The 17,339-nt window shown below is 40.4% G+C and overlaps 1 protein-coding gene across 4 annotated transcripts in view; it reads left to right on the top strand.

The window, feature by feature from the left end:
* Positions 1 to 17,339, top strand: part of alk (ALK receptor tyrosine kinase) — a 453,734-nt gene that overhangs the window by 82,458 nt on the left and 353,937 nt on the right. The window contains exon 1 of one of the 4 annotated variants that reach the window (XM_061844092.1): positions 13,065 to 13,103. The exons of the other annotated variants lie outside the window; for them this stretch is intronic. The gene's annotated coding sequence lies outside the window, so the exon portion shown is untranslated. Of the gene's footprint in view, positions 1 to 13,064; positions 13,104 to 17,339 lie in introns of those variants that run through there. 4 annotated transcript variants of the gene reach the window in all.

The raw sequence follows: 17,339 nt of genomic DNA, 5'->3' as shown, positions 1-17,339 counted from the left end.
TCACTGACACAAAGTGATGTCTTTGCACATCAGCTCTGAACCGATTCTTATGTTGTGACCGTTCGGGTTGGAAAGCACTAGAAATCGCTGGCAAAAGGCAAGTTAAACAGTGGTTCAACATAAGCCGCAGATATAAAAAGCACCCTGCTGTCAAGGATTGAGCCTGCATGAGACAGAGCCCGAATAAAATCCCCTACGCAGCCCAAATCTTGGTTTTTCCTGTAGTGACTATCCTTCCTCTGTACTCCGCTCACGTAGATTAACTAGTTCAGGCTGCTAGGATAACCCTAAAAGCTATGTACATTTTAACCGCTAAATATATAAACATATTAAGTTAACAAGCTTTGCTTTCCCATAGATAAATGTTCATCAATGGGTGATTTATTTTTGTGCCAATGCCAGTAAATCACAGACTATTATTGCAGAAATCTGTGGGTACGTGATTGTTACATGTACCCTTGAATTGACTGGTGGCCAGTCCCGGGGTGTACCATGCCTCTTGCCCTAAATTAGCTGGGATGGGTTCCAGCTTCCTCATGACCCTGAACAAGAAATGGATGAAGGTCGACATCATGATGATTATGCATTTTCTTTGTTTGTGGACTAAGCCCCCAGATCAGCTTGCTGTCTTTCATGTAAAATTGAAGCGTCATCCAATGTTCACCATCTTGGGATGTGACATTTTGCTCTTGCACTTAGCTCCCAGTTGTTTTTGCTCATTTTAGTGTGTTTTAACATTATTCAATGTCATTTCATGAAAATATATCCATAAAGTCCACTCATGGAAGTTGTCACCTTATCGTGGTGGAGGGGATTGTTTCCCAATGATCCTAGAAGCTAGGTTGTTGGGGGCTTAACGCCCCTGCTTGGTTCACCCATGACAAACGGGCCCTAGGGGAGGGACCAGATAAAGCACAGCCAAAAAACTCCTATCAAGACTGATATAAATGGAGTGAAAGTTCCTTGTCCGGACGCGGGCCCCACTCTGGAGCCAGGCCTGGAGGTGGGGCTCGAAGACGATCACCTGGTAGAGATAGGGTGAAAAGCTGGGTCATATGGGAGTGAGTCAAATTAGAATTGCCGCTCCTCCACTGTATTGAGAGGAACCGGGTAGGGCATCTGATTCGGATGCCTCTTGGACGCCTCCCTGTTGAGGTATTCTAGGCATGTCTTACTGGATGGAGACCCAGGGGATGACCAAGGACACACCAGAGAGACTACACCTCGGATCAGCGGCAGAGGATGGATGGATATTCATAAAGTAAGGAATGCTTTGTCATAGCAGTCTACATATTAATTTTTGCCAGTGTGTCTAAATTCACAGTTGTGATTAATACCATTAGTCCCTGCAGAAAAAAACACAAACGCTGAATATGTGCTGACATATGCTTCCATTCAAATGTGTTTTATAGTTTGTCAATCCAGAATTGGAGGATTTTCAAGATGAGGAGGAATCTGGACGAAATTAGAAAATATTATATAATCCATTAAAATTCTTGTTATTGCACTAAAATATACGCTCCAAAAAAAAAAAAAAGACATGAAAGTAACTCTTAAGGTATAATAGCAGCACAAACGCTCTGTGGATATGTGGTGACTGGTGACCGTATTGATGAAAAAGACCAAACCTTTAACTCGTGGATTTTATTCTCATTCCCAGCCACTACTGCTGCTGAATCATGCCAAAGCCTTTACTGTCTGCATTGAAGCGAGAGGCCTGATTGCCTCATAACTGCCAGCCAACCTTCCATGCCAAGCAAAGCCCGAAACTCAAATACTTGCCAATCAATCATAGATACAAACTTTGCCATGTGATGGATGCTGGAAACCGTCAGAGCACATCCAGATGGTCTCAGAATGTAAAGCAGAATCCCTGTTCCCCATTTTAGGCATCACAATTCCTTATAGTTTGTGCGATTGTTCATTGTTCGTAGTTATCTGAGTCTCTGTCTTATATATATATATATATAAACACCATTTAACTATAGTAATGAATTATTTAGAAAATACCAAAGAGAGCAAATGATTTAGCAGCAGGATCTTCTATACGCAATTCATGACATTCTAATATGAAAAGAAAATATAAGGAACTAAACACTCGGGATTCATATTACAAAACTACATGACAATACCCTGCAACATATTAAACAGACAAGAAAGTGTAAAGGGTATAATGTCATAAATTGAATAGACCACAATGTATATTAAATGAATGGCTTGGATTTGGTAACATATGACTTCTCAGAATGCATGCACAATGTCTCTTTCTGAACCTTCATGCAAATCTCATGTTGTTGTTTGCATTCTCTGCAGTCTCCTTTCTCAACTCGAGCTCCCTGAGCTTGTCAGCTTTGGTTAGGCAAAGTGTCAGAGATAAATAGACATGGGCCAATTAAGTTTGCCTTTTTTTAATGTTCCAGATGCAATCATCTCAATGCCATCTCCAGCATTCAGTCCAGATTACAGATCAGACTGACTGCAGTCCGTTGAGTTCCCTCTAAACCCCCGTCTTACTTATCCCCTCTTTTTGCTGTTCAGTCCTTTGACCATAGTGTGTGTTTTTGAACTATTGAATTAAAATTAGCACCACCCACAAGGTCGAACAAGCAATATATACTTCATGTAAAGGTGACTTTGGTTCATTTGCAAGTTAAATAAATTACTACAGTATATACAGTTCAATGTATGGTTAATAATATCATAAAAAGAGTGTGAATAAAAAAAAATCCCTGCACATAAGCGAATATCCATGACCTTCGGAAAGAATGTTACTATATGGGGTCAGGAAAACCATTATCGGTTAACACAATTCACCAATGCCTCTCCAAATGCAAGTTAAAACTCTACTCTCTCTATTGCACTCTAAAACTCTATGCAAAGTGAAAGACAGGTATTACCTACATCCGGAAACACTGCCTCTTGTCTCATCTAATGCAAAGTGGAAAAGTGTGCTGTGGTCTGACGAGTCGGCATTTCAAAATGCTTTTGGAAATCGTCCTCTGGGCCAATAAAAAAGTACCATACATATTTTGGAGCAATGGAAACCCCATACTATTGAGCTACTGAAGCAGTACATTAAGCAAGAGTGGGAAAGAATTCCACATACTGTCATGATCTTGCCGCTCCAGCCCGGGCTGTGCGGGTGCCCGCACGGTTGGCTGATTGGGAGGCGCACACCTGCGCCTCACAACCCTTGTGTACCTACCTTCGCCTGTTCTCCGACCAACCCCTTAAGGCTGACTCCTTTGACACTTCTGCCTGCTTTGATCATTCTCCCGTGCACCGACTCCTGCCTGCCTGCTCACCTGCTCTCTTCGCCCAACTTCCCAACTACCGCTGCTGCACCTGACTGCCTGCCCGATCCCCGACCACGGAATAATAAACGTTTCTCCCCGAACTACCTTGCATCTTCCGAGCCTTGCATTTGGGTCCTACTCCAGTTCAGATGGGTCGTGACACATACAAAGCTTCAAAAGTTTGTGTTCTCAGTTCCCAAACACTTATTGAGTGGTGTTAAAAGGATATGTGATGTAACATAGATGTAAGCATGACCCTGTCACACCTTTTTGGGAACTTTTTCAAATTCAACATGAATGCATATTTCCTAAATAAATAAATAAAATCAGTTTGAAAGCTAAATATCTTGTCTTTGTAATATATTCAGGTCAATATAGATTGAAAAGGATAAGCAGGTTGTTGTATTATGTTTTTATTTACATTTTACACAACTTACCAGTGTCATACACTATGTTACATATATATTTTGATATACTGTTAAAGTCACAAAATCTGGACAACCAAGCCCAATCAGAAAAAACCCAAACCTTATGAAAAGACACCCCAGAAGATAAATCTATCAGAGCTTAAAAGATAAAATAAATAATTTTTCTAAGAAGTCAACCATATTACCTGGCCATGTAATGTGGTGTATGGTATTTGTTACCATGACGACCAAGAGCAGATTTAGGGTGTTGCGACAAAGCGACAGCAACTATCTGCAGAGGTTGGTTGAAGAAATAAGCAATCATTCATAAAGATGTGACCATGAAACTGGTGATCTGAATATTCAAGTATGTGGAATAATCCTGTGGTAACAAGGCATCTTTGCTTACCTTTAGACATGATGGTTCTTCTGTGTAATCAGCCAGTCCAATTATGAATTGAGCCTATTTGGGAAGTCAACCACATATAATTTATTTTTTTAATTAACACCATCATCAACTGTGCAAATGACACATGAATTAAGTATTGTATAATTGAAGCTGTATGTATACACATTTGCACTCTTGCGACCTACCCATAAGTATCCCTGTCCAAATGGATCCCAAAGCCCATATTCAGTCAAGCCACAAGACAGCAGCTCCCAAGATAATGAACAGCACATCTGTATTTTCACTCAGTGCTTTTGTTTAATGCTTTAATTGCTGATCAATAAGTCAGTCAGTGTGACAGTTTAGCTGTGACTTGCCATGAGTTGTGTGTGTGCCGTGTGTGTGTGTGCATGTGTGTGTGTTCGTGAGGGAGTCAGTTGGTGGATGCAATTTAATCAAACGTGGATTTAAAGGACTGCATTTCTTCCTGTTTGTCTCCCCTTCTCTTAATGTGTCTCACGATAACTTAAGAAACATCATTTCTTCTCTTCTTTTCCCCCCACCACAGCCACTGCTAAATTTACAAGGGCCCTGAAGCACCTAAGATACTTTGATTTACACACTTTTACAGTAGTAGATTTTAAGGCATTTATTGCTTAAGAGAGACAACAATGCTTTACATGTCATGTCAGTTTAGATAGAGTGGCAGGCATCTTCCAATTTCATGTGGTGTCCAATATTATTAACTGACAGACATTGCACCAAAAGCATGCTGAGAATACAGAACAATGAACATATAAAAACAATATCCTTTTTCATACTGTCTGGATCAAAGATTCTTATCGTCCTTTGAATGGTGCCCTCGGCCATTTCATAATTACATTTCAGCTCCAGTGAAACAACATTTTCAGTATATTGGATGTATTTGTTGATTAGAAAATTCGCAGTGTTATAAATTGGATTTTTGTAATTGTCGGTGACCAGTTCAGGGTGTATCCCGTGTCAGGCCCAGAATCAGATGGGATAGGCTCAAGCATTCCGCCAACCCTAGTGAGGATAAGTGGTATGCGGAATGCATGAATGAATCGGATTTTTCACTCTTGACTTGTCATGCGCTGGGACAGTTGCCAATTGGTTAGCACATCAGCATCACAGTTTTGAAGACCAGGCTTCAAATCCCGGCCCCGCCTGTGTCAATTTTACGTGTTGTCCCTGTGCCTGCGTGGGTTTTCTCTGAGTACTCCACTTCCTCCAAATCCCCAAAACATGTGTGGTAGGTTGATTGAAGACTCTAAATTGTCAGAAGGTGTGAATCAGAATTCGAATGGTTGTTTGTTTATACTGTATGTGCCCTGGGATGGGCTGGTGACCAGTTCAGAGTGTACCCTGCCTCTTGCCCGATGACAACGTGACCCTTGTGAGGATAGGCTGCTCAGAAAATGAATGGATGGCTATATATTTTCCTCTGGGCACTACGGTTTACTTCCACATCACAAAAACAAGCAACATCAATTGGACACTCTATATTGGCCCTAGGTGTGATTGTGAATGTGGCTGTTTGTCTCTATATACCCTGTGATTGGCTGGCAACCAGTTCAGGGTGTACCGTGCCTTCTGCCCGTTGAGAGCTGGGATAGGCTCCAGATCTCCTGCAACCTTTCTGAGGATAAGCGGCTAAGAAAATGGATGGATTGGTCATTATTATTTTGGCTGTTTTATTCAGCTGCATGGCCATGCTGAATAGCAATTTTGATGTGCCACAGGGGATTTTGAAATGCTCCTTCTTTCTTACTTTCCATTTTTTTTTATTATTCTGATGTTTATTGAAAATGTAGCAGTTGTAAGGGAAAGACAGAGGGAAAGAAAGGAAAATGGGTATTTGAGGTGTGAACCATAGCAGAACGATAATTTGACAGTTTAGATATTTGATTACAAGTAACATTACAAAGTCAAATCACATTCTTACTTGTCCAATAGGAAAAGATGAATGAGGACATAAAATGGCAGGGAAGGACAGGATGTGGCAGATTAGCAAGGCACTGCATTGATGATTGGTGCAAAACCTGTAAGAAACTGTGAAATTATATGTAAATGCAACCAGTGGTATTGTTAGTGAAGTATATGTTAGTCAAGTACTGTTCGGAGTGGTTATGCCACCAACACACATCAAGGAGAGTCAGTGTCGGGGGCCCTCCACCTGCAAGTGGGTGGGTATGGGTGGCGAGCCAGCTTGGCCATCCCATGGTGGATCAAGTTAGGGAGAGACCTACTCCGCAGGACCCAGGATAGTCCCCCAGCCCAACCCCGACCAGTCCCACAAGCACGAAGACCAGACAACCATCCCCCACTGAGCGCCCCCTCAACACTGTTACTGCTCACACCCAATTCCCAATGGGGTCAGCATAGGAGACAGCTTCACCCAAAACAGGCAAGAGCCCGCCAACAGTGAGTTTCTGTCAAGTGCCAACCACGAGCAATGACGGGTGAGGGTGCTAGAAGAGGGGAGATGACGTTGGGAAAAAAGATCATGCAGATCTGATTGTGCAAATGTTACAAAGATTAATAACATTCATGAGATTATATTGAATTTTCAACTGCTTATCGACTGTAGATGGAAAATGAAGAGCACCTTTGCAACAGCACAAAAAAAGCGTAGCGTGGCATAGCAGAACTCCTGAATGCAAGTCAGGCACAATGCATCACATTTAAGAATGTTATTTTGTCTGTTTTGGTAGACAATGGCAAACAAAAAAAAAATGTCATGTGCTGCCAGGTTTGGCCCAAGCAACTCTGTATCTTATATCTCACTGGGCTGAATTGCTGATTAGATCTGATCTTGAATGTCTTTAGTATTCGTGTCCATCTGTGACAATGACAGATCCGTCTAATGTTTCTGTAGAAAACAAATCAGGTTGTGGTGGTTGGAGTGAGACAACCTAAGTATTTTCACCGGCAGACTCTTTGCATGATGTAGGGCTGAAAAACAGATTTCTTCAGTGCATCATACACCAGAGTGTACTGTGCACAACTCTCAATTCTGTGACGAGGAGAAAATAAAATGGACTTTGTGATTTTCATTCTAAATTTTACAAGCTCATCTTCCAGTCTTCTGCACTATTTGTATTTCAAAGGTTTTTTTTGTCTTTTACTATGGTGCATACGGAAATTCATTCTGACGCTCTGACTGCTCTCTGAGAGTGCATTGATTAGAGAAACAGCATTTTCTATTCACAAACGGCCATTGGTAGGGATATGTCAGTGTGTCTGCCATATTGAATGTTAGTTCTGCCTGTAAAGATCTCATCCTGCATGATCCTCTCCGGCTCCTCTGTCATCTCAGTCAAAGCGGCGGGAGTGCACTCCCAGATTGCGACTTTTGAATAAACGAACGGCAAACTCCAATGCCGATGTGAGTTTTTGAACATTCTGGAGGGAAGAGAGAGTGCTAGTAGTGGATTTCATAACCCATGTTTGAACGGTGACATTGAGCACCCTGTGAGTTATGTATGAATAAAGGTAATTATTAATTATTAGTAGGTGTTGTTGTAGTAATGGTATTATGTCAAAGGTCAAGTGACCGGCCATATGTCACGCAGTGACTACAAAAGCCAAAACGCTCAATGTATGTCCTTGTCACAGTTAAAAAAAGTCACACATTCGTTGGTATTCATAATTAAGAGACACTCCGCAACTCACAGTACTAATGCCATGTTGGTAAAGTAGACTAATATTGAAGCTCACTGATTTGTACGATATTAACTTCACCTTTGTCTCTCGGGTCCGACGATGTGGCCTCATCCTCGGTGGAGTAAAAGCTTTGTGTTGCTTCGAATCGGTGCTCGCTTTAAAACACTTTTGTCATTTATGTTTTAATATCTATCTCTTCTTAATTTGGCAATGCATTTTGGAAATGCTGTCTTGCCTTTCAGCAATCGCACACTTCTCTTCCATGTCCACACATCGGTGATGTGGGCACATTGTGTCACATATGTCCCTGCCTGCTTCCCTTCCTGTGACCACCTCCTTAGTAAAACTTTATTCCAGCCTAGTGCACGCTCATTGTACATACGTAAGCAATATTGTGCATCAGTGGACACACATTCACAATACTTTTTGTGTCCCTCATCATTTTTTGTGCATCTAGGACACAGGACGTACATCAAATGAGATCCCTGATACACTATGTGCATAGTGAGACAGGAACAAGGATAAAAGCTTTAACAATTGACTGATATCAAGACATGTTTAGAAAAAAAACATTGAAACATCATATAACATTGTGTTTGTGTCTCACTGCTGCAACAGCAAGAACTGCTCTTAACCAAAAGAATGTAGAGATCTATGCTGATTTGATTCCTCAACCATACTCAGGTACCCCTGAGCGATGCATCAGATTTTCAACTTGTGTGACACCATTTTACATAAGCCAATCAGGTTTTTTCTTGCCGAGTGTCCACGTGATTCTTGATAGAGCATGTTTACACTTCTGTGCGATAAAATTACCATCATACATCTGTGAAAATATAAAAAAAAAAAAAACATAACAAAACACATTAAAACCATTGCAAATAAAAAAGTCAACAGTGAAGACATGTTTGCAGTAAAACTAAAGCCATTAAATCCCTAATAAGGAAGATGTATAGAAATGGTTAGATCACAGCCCCTGAAACTAATCTGAAACAATTCCATTGCTTTGTTTTGATTTGGCTGTGGTTTTACGCTCTTCATTATTGCACTTGTTGTCTCTTGTGTATGCTTTTGTGATATTAGTTTATCCATCAAAATATTATCTGAGCCGCCTATCCTCACAAGGATCGCAGGAATGCTGGAGCCTAGTCCAGTTAACTTCGGGCAGGAGGCGGGGTACACCGTGAACTGGTTGCCAGCCAATCACAAGGCACACAGAAACAAACAATTATTCGCACTCACATTCACGAATAGGAGCAATTGAGAGACTCCAATAAATGCATGTTTTTGGAATGTGGGAGGAAACTGGAGTGCCCTGAGTAAACCCACGCAAACATGGGGAGAACATAGAAACTCTTCAGCTAATCTAAAAATTCAACGCAATAGCAATACTTCTGGTGCCTTTCATTGCTCGCCACAAGGTGTAGTGTGAGGAAGTACGTTCTAAATACTTGCTACTTCAGCCTTTGTTGTTCTCTTTTTGCATCTTCTGTTTCTGGCCTTACTTTATTTTTGCAAGGATTATGGAAACAAAAATGTGAACTGTCAGTAATGCCTCTCCTTAGTTCGATACTGTCTGTACATATTACGTTGTAGTCTGTCTTCATAAAGGCAACAATGTCTTGCTCATTAGGATCAACCCATGAGTTTTTGCTTGAGATTAACAACACTCTACCATAATATTTTATATACACTAGAGTCATTAGAATTGTTTTTGTTCAAAATGTCATAAGATAATGTCAAAACATTCTTTGTCATTGTTTCCCATTATATTATGATTACTGGTTATTTGGTTGCTTTCAAGGGTAGCACAGTGGTAAAGCGTTGGCCATGTACCGACTCCTGCCTGCCCGCCCACCTGCTCTCTTCGCCCGACGTCCCAACTACCGCTGCTGCACCTGACTCCCGGCCCGATCCGTGACCACTGAATAATAAATATTTCTCCACGAAATACCTTGCATCTTTCGAGTCCTGCATTTGGGTCCTACTCCCGTTCCGATGGGTCGTGACAGCAACCAGTTCAGGGTGTACCCTGCCTCCTGCACGTTGACAGCTGGGATAGGCTCCAGCACTCCCTGCAACCCTCGTGAGTATAAGAGGCAAAAGAAAATGGATGGATGGATGGATTCAATATTTAGCTATGCACCAGTACTGTTGGCCTTAAATATTGTTCTTGCTTTCTAAATTAACACAAGTACACAGTTCAGCCGGGATAATTGACATTTTTTTTGGGCTTAAGCATTGATGTTACAGCTTCCTCTTGCCTTGCTTTCAAAGTACAACGTTAAAAATATAATTTAATTTTGGGAGGTGAGAGGGTCACTTTCTAATTGTGTTTACATAACATAGTCTGGACACAAAATATCCAGGTACACACAAGGATGACTGCTGAGACAACTTCGTCGCTCCTTAATTTAAAGGAGAAATCCAGTGCTTTGCATGGACAGTGTATCCAATAGGTCATGTAATAATGTAATATGTGCCTTATTTTGACAATGTGATGCTAAATCCGCTCTCATTTAATAGTGTTTTGAGAAGATTTTTGTTGACAATTACGAATTTTCAGGGGCGCTGCCATTTTCGCGAGTCACATGATGTACATGTGACACCCATTACATGGGACACCATTATGCCCAGTGCTGATTTCTCGGATTTATCCTCATCTGAGGAACAAATAGCAGTATCGGTTGATTGGGAAGATGGAGGAATACTTCCATACAGATTTGAACCTGTGGCTGGAATTAATGTTGAATATTCAGATGGTTCTTCGGGCGGAATGACGCGGAGTCTGACGAGCAAGCTCCGGTGGCGGCCCGGGAGCAGAGCTTTCAGGCGGCGGAGGCCTTTAGCCGAGCTTCGGTGGTGGCGGAGGCCTTTAGTCTAGCTTCGACGTCCAGGGCTAACTGCCTCCCCCGCCGCCCACTTCGTTAGCCTCAGACGCCAAAGCTAGGCTAAAGGCCTCTGCTACCACAGAAGCTCGTCTAAAGGCCTCTCCGGACGTCGAAGCTCAGCTCGCGCCCTGCCGCCGAAGCTTGTGGCCCACGTTTGGTGGCGGCGGAGGGCTTTAACCTAACTTTGGCATCCGGGGCTAATGGCCTCCGCCGCCTTGAACCTCGGTTCACAGCCGCCCCCGGAGCTCGCTCGTCAGACTCCGCATCATTCCTGTCCGAAGAACCATCCGTGGCTGCCGGCCAGGAGCTCCCGGGGGCCTTTGTTTTCGCATTTATGTCGCGCGTAGGCCTCCGAGTAGTCAGACTCCACGTCATTCCGACCGTAGAACCATCCGAATATTCAACATTAATTATAGCTACAGGTTCAAATCTTTATGGAAGTATTCCTCCGTCTTCCCGATCAAGCAATACTGCTATTTCTTCATCAGAAGAGGATAAATCCGAGAAATCAGCACCGGGCATAATGGTGTCCCATGTAATCCGGTGTTTGGAACGGGACGGTACACGTCACATACGCCCAGGTCGATCATGTGACTCGCGAAAATGGCAGCACCCCTGAAAATTCCCAATTGTTGATAAAAATCTTTTAAAAAAAACACTTTTAAATCAGAGATTTAATATCACATTGTCAAAATAGGGTACATATTACATGACCTATTGGATACATTTTTAATGCAAGCACTGGATTTCATCGTTAAACGTGGGAATGGGATTGAGTGATAGCCTAAACAAAATTCTGAATGATATAAAACATGACCATAAAAAAAAAATCAACATCAACTATATGTCAAGAACATTCTGCCTGCGGTCTCCTCCCCCCAAGTACCACATTGGTAGTACCACATTGGGCCTAGTCCCACTCGAGAATGTTTGTGATTTCTCTGAATGTTGTTGGTCCCTTCTACAATTCTTATAAAACAGCAACACTTGCAGAGATTTATGAAAATAAAGTGCTGCATAGGAATACTTACTTGTTCTCTACCAGTCAATTATTGTTAGAAACAACCAACTTTTTCAAAAAGGTAGATATCATTAATTAGCACTCAGTTTTATAGAGGTTGGTGACCCCTGATATAGAGATATTATAGATTAAAAAAAATAATTTACATAAATGGTGATGTGTGTGAAGTAGGTTCGCTTCACTCTAAGGTGGATCTTTATAGCTTCCCTTTCATCTTTGGGGTCATGAAAGTGGAGGCAGGGCAACGATCATTCAGCCATGCTCCTGAAGAGGAACGCAAGGTTGTCAAAGCATGAAAAACAGGGAGGATTTTCTTCTTTATTCTTATCTACACATCCAATATGTTTTTTTGCACAGCTTCAATTCTGTCACACGTTAAATCTGTAGTAATCCTGTTGTTATCACACAAACATCTGTTATTATAAATTTTAACACTAAACGTTTGAAAGGTTTTGGGAGTAACAGCAGATATTCATATTGTAGCTGTCTGTGGGTAGCTTGACTTTGTTTAACAGATAGAAGCTGGCCCGTTTGATTGTGTGTTCACTCTAACAGACTATGCCCGTTTTGGGTGGGCATGATTCACTAAGATCGCTATCTCTATGGAGTGTTTGCTAACCAATTGCACACGCTTCAACAAGTGTAAAAGTGGCAGAACCATCATATTTTAAACAGGTTTTGCACTTCAGGAAGCTTAGAGGTTTTTCACCATGGAACATTTGGGAATTTGGAATTTATAGGGGAAAAAAAGCCAACAGATATTACTTAGTTACAGACAGAAATTGATTGCTCTGATAAGTTTGTAGAAGCTATCGATAGTAAATTCATTTATTTTAATTGACTGTATTCCATTTGATAAGTACAGTTCAGGTGTATTTCAATTTATTTTTAAAAATCTGTTAAAATTTTTTCAGCTAAACTAAAATTTGTAATCATTAACTAGATTTTTTTCTTCAACGGCAGTTTTCCATTTTCCAATATTTGTTAATGTTCAAATAATGACAGTGGCTTACAACCATATTATCTAAAACCTCTACCACATTTGTCATGAACATTTCAGCCTGCTATGCTACTGTAGTTTAATATTGTCAACATGGTGGTACTTCGTGAACCAAATATTTTTAAGGTGGTGCTAGAGTCTAGCAGCTAGACCATATTAAATGGTGTGATGTTGTGCTATCATAGGAACAGGACGTGGAAGTGCTCTTTTATTTTGAAAGGCAGCACTTTCTCTGTCATTTGTTCTATTTCATTCATTTTTATTCTTATCAGGAATTGTATGTTTAAAAATGTTCATTGTATGGTGGGAAAAGCCTTTAGATGTTAGTGGAAGATCAGAGAAACACGGGATGTGGGCTTATCGTGTGGTGGGAGGGACTACTTCCTCTTGTTTGTGACACTTCTGAGTGTAAGGTACGCATTTATTCTCCACATAATTTCATTGTTATGTTGTGGAATGTGAATATAAGTTAGTTTAAAACGTAGCGATGTAGTCACAGAGGCGTAGTGTTGAATACAGTTCATTGTTTTTAAGCATAAACTTGCTAGTTGGAGGAGGAGTGGAGAGGTTGCTGTGTGTGCGTTCCTGAGGATCATGTGGTTTGTTCGGTGCTAATGAGTGTGAGCAGAAGCCTTCGTGGTGACCGTGTTCTTGATCTTGCAGAATTTTTAGAGTATTTGTGAAGAGAAATCTTTGAACAACCGTCTCCTTTCTAATACAGAGAGAGGTTGAGACCAGCCAATGTGTGTGTCTTCATTCATCATCCAAATAAATACACAACACAGAGTTAGACCCACTAGAAACACATAGTCATAGCTTGTGTTGGCAGTCAAATTAATGTTTTCTTGAGTGCAAAAAGTCTCCCCTCTTCCTTTCATTTTGCTTGGGCTTTGCTGGCACCAATTTGCTTGCTGGCTAGCACCTGCCTTTCCTAAAAAGATGCAAAATCGACCAATGCAATGTGTCTCAGGTTTGATTAATCACATTGTATATGAAATCACAATTGTGTTTAGAAATCACAAATAGCAATTGCTCTGTGCCGGTAAAAAGAAATGCCATGGCATCCTTCATACACATTTGCCTGATAATGATTTCATTAATGTGACTGTGTTATGGCCATGTTTCACCAACATTTATCCATTTAAGTTCCTGTTAATTCATTTTCATTCATGCTAAATCACTTTATGTTTGCAAAAGCAGAATGGAAGTTGCTAAACTATTAGCATATGGGTGACTTCAGGCTGATGGGGAAATCTAATTGGGCACTTCATAAAGGATGTAAAAGTTATTTTTAATTGATTTTATATATGTTTGGGTCTGGCGTGCCTGGCCAACCATCAAATTTGAAATTATAATTATGTAGGAAAATATCTCTGTCTCTCTGACAAAAATTCTGATTCAGCATTCCAAAAGTGTCTTTAATTTTTCATTATCATCCTTGGGTCACTTGAAAAGTGCTAGAACCTTGAACATTGTCAAGAGAATGAAAGTGTTACATTGTAGTTTAAAGTGGAACAATTAATCATCTCAAGTGTACTTCCAGTGTGTGCGCTCAGAAGATAAAGAAGATTTGCATTAAAGTTTGGTTGTGGGATTAAAGTTACTAGTCTTAAATTTTGCATTTTTTTCTGTTGGAAAATACGTGTGTATCTCTCCAACAAAAATTTTGATTCAGGGTTCCAAACGTGTCCTTTTTTTTCATTATCATCCTTGGGCCCCTTTAGAAGTATTAGAACCCCAGACATTGTAAACAGAATTACATTGTCGTTTTCGTGGAACAACTCATAATTTAAAGTATACTTCCAGTTTTAGGTGTGGTTTACATTAAAGTTTGGTTGTGGGATTAAAGATACCATGTACTTGTACATGTACTTACGAAATTCTCATTGATGCAGAAGGTATTGCTTTTGCCATTGCTTGCAATTTCTGCACACACAAACCATCCATCCATGGTTCCAGCTGAGTTAAAGTCCATCCCAGCTAAGTTTGCGAAAGAGGTGAGGCACACCTTGTCAGCCTACTGGTAACAACTCAGTTCCACAACACCATTCATTCAGTAAGTGTAAGCACAGCACATACTGTTTAGAAAAGCAACCATTTCCACTTATGTTCCTTGAACAATTTAGTCTTCAATTAACCTAAATTAAAAGATTTTGTAGTGTTGAAGGAAGACACATAACACAGAAACAAACCCATGCAAGTAAGCAAGCCTGGAGGGCTAAAGTCTGATTAAAAACTCGGACCTGTCAATTTTGAAGCAGAAGAGGTAAGAATTATTGGCTTTGTTTTCATAGACCATGTAATGGGCCCCAGAGCGCAAATGGGAGAGTGTCTTGATTTTCATGCAAGCGCAAGGCTCGCTGATGTGATTGCAACGACGAGCGTACCGACACAATGATGGTGTGGCATTTGACATCCACCAGACACATGTGACAATTTGGTGACAGAAAGTCGGTTAAAACGATTTTGATGAATTTTGTCACATTGCAGGCAGACAGATATATGAGTTCTCCTGACAGTTCTGGTTGATCTGATGTGTTTTATTCATAAATGTATCAATGACATAGTTTAAAAGCTCTGAATCATTTTAGACAGCAAATTTTTTTAATCATCCCATTATCTGGCCGACAGCTGTTGCTCCCCATAAACCTTTACTTCTTCATCTCAGTCTTCTTTTTCTTCCCACTCCAACAGACATGTTTATTCTGGCAGTCATTCAACCATTTGAGAGTCGCACTGAAAGAACCATACCCTCTTTGACTGGCCACACTTATGTAATGTGGAGTAAATTTTTACCTTCAAGGTACTCAAAACACTTTAATACTATCTTCTCAGGCATCTACTATGATGCAGCATGAGGGGGGACTTAGGTTCAGTATCTTGCTCGATGACTCTTCGACATGGTCACAAGGGTTGAACCCACAACCTTCATTAGTTTTTTTTTTCCATTGTTTGTTACTGCCTACCCGAGGGAAGGAATTGGAAGAATTGATGACCAGGATGTTTAAGGATAAAGAGGATTTTGCCAGCTCTTGTCATAGTTCTGCCAGAGTGCAAGTCCTCAAGGCTTGGAAGTGGGAACAGATAGTCATATCAGCAGTTTTGATTGTCCTTTTTTATAGCTGCACCAAACCAAACTGTGATGGCGGTAGACAGTACTGACTTGTTGACTGTTGTGTGGAACTGTCTCAACAGCTCTCACGACAGGGCCCGCTTCCTGAGGATTCGCAGGAAGTATATCTTCTGGTGGGCTATTTTTTTAGGATGAAGTTGATCTCCAACTTTAGGTCCTGAGAGACTGTAATTCAATTCAAAACACTTTATTTGTCACCACAGGGCAATTAAAAGGGTATAAAGGGCAACATTAGGGCAGCCAGACATGCGATAGCATTGGACATGACAACATAACATAACATAAAAACACAAATCGGAAGACTCTACACCTGACATCAACTCCATCCTCAAATTTGCAAGCACTGAATTTTTAAGTGCGACAAAACAAGTTTAAAAAAAAGGACACTGCCTACATCTGTCTGTTTTTCTCTTTCCATGATTCTGTGATAAGTTCTTCTCAAGTTGCCACAGTTACCATCTCTGCCCAGCCCCCGCACAGGCACCCAAGGACCATGGCAGCCAAAAGATACATCTCATAAACAAGACTTCCACCTTGCTTTTTCCAACTTACTGCTTCACTGGTTTTAAAATGAAGTCAAGCATGATGCCCACCATTAAACACATGCATAACAAGGAGACACAAAGACAACACTTAACTACGCATGACAGGAGGGTGGAGGAAAACAATGGTGGATGTTTTTTTTTCTTTTTGCTATATGTCAAACATGACAAGATGCTGTAAAAATGCCTGTAGCTGAGGCTTGAATCCGAGAACTCGTTACAGTGTGATGTAAGATATTACTTCCATCTTACAAAACATTATTTAAACCTAGACATTCTCTATATTTAAGGTTAGTAAAAAACAACCAGAATTCCTGTTTTTGGGAAAATGTATATTCAGAAGGGTAACCTCTGGTGGAATAATTGCTTAATGTTCATTACCTGGGAACAGATGTGGAAGTACGAGGGCAAACATATTAAAAGTATTCACAGCATCTATTTCCATTTGTAAGTAGAGCATGCATAAGGCTTTAGACTATTAAAGTGAAAAAATATGATTGGGCAGCGCACACCACAAAAAAGCAGAGCTTTCTTAAAAAGTGCCCAAAAAATTCTTGTTTCAGACAAAGAGGATCAGACAGGTCCTGGGTGCATATTGTAAAAGTTCTTCATTTTAATGTCAACATCTAGGAACTCGAGGAATTCATATGACTAAAAGTGCATCACTGAAGGTAGATAGATAGATAGATAGATAGATAGATAGATAGATAGATAGATAGATAGATAGATAGATAGATAGATAGATATAGATAGATAGATAGATAGATAGATAGATAGATAGATAGATAGATAGATAGATAGATAGATAGATAGATAGATAGATAGATAGATAGATAGATAGATAGATAGATAAGCATGACAAAAGCATGTACGTATAAAAAATGTAAAATAAAATACAAAAAAATGTATAAAACAATGCAATAGTGTATTGTTTTAAGGTTCTATACAGTCATCAATTTGCAATTTGACCACTC

The sequence above is a fragment of the Syngnathoides biaculeatus genome, chromosome 15 (genome assembly GCF_019802595.1).
Source record: "Syngnathoides biaculeatus isolate LvHL_M chromosome 15, ASM1980259v1, whole genome shotgun sequence".
NCBI classification, from domain to species: Eukaryota; Metazoa; Chordata; class Actinopteri; order Syngnathiformes; family Syngnathidae; genus Syngnathoides; species Syngnathoides biaculeatus.
Note: the sequence above shows the minus strand (reverse complement) of the source record. Positions and strands in the feature narration are given on the sequence as shown.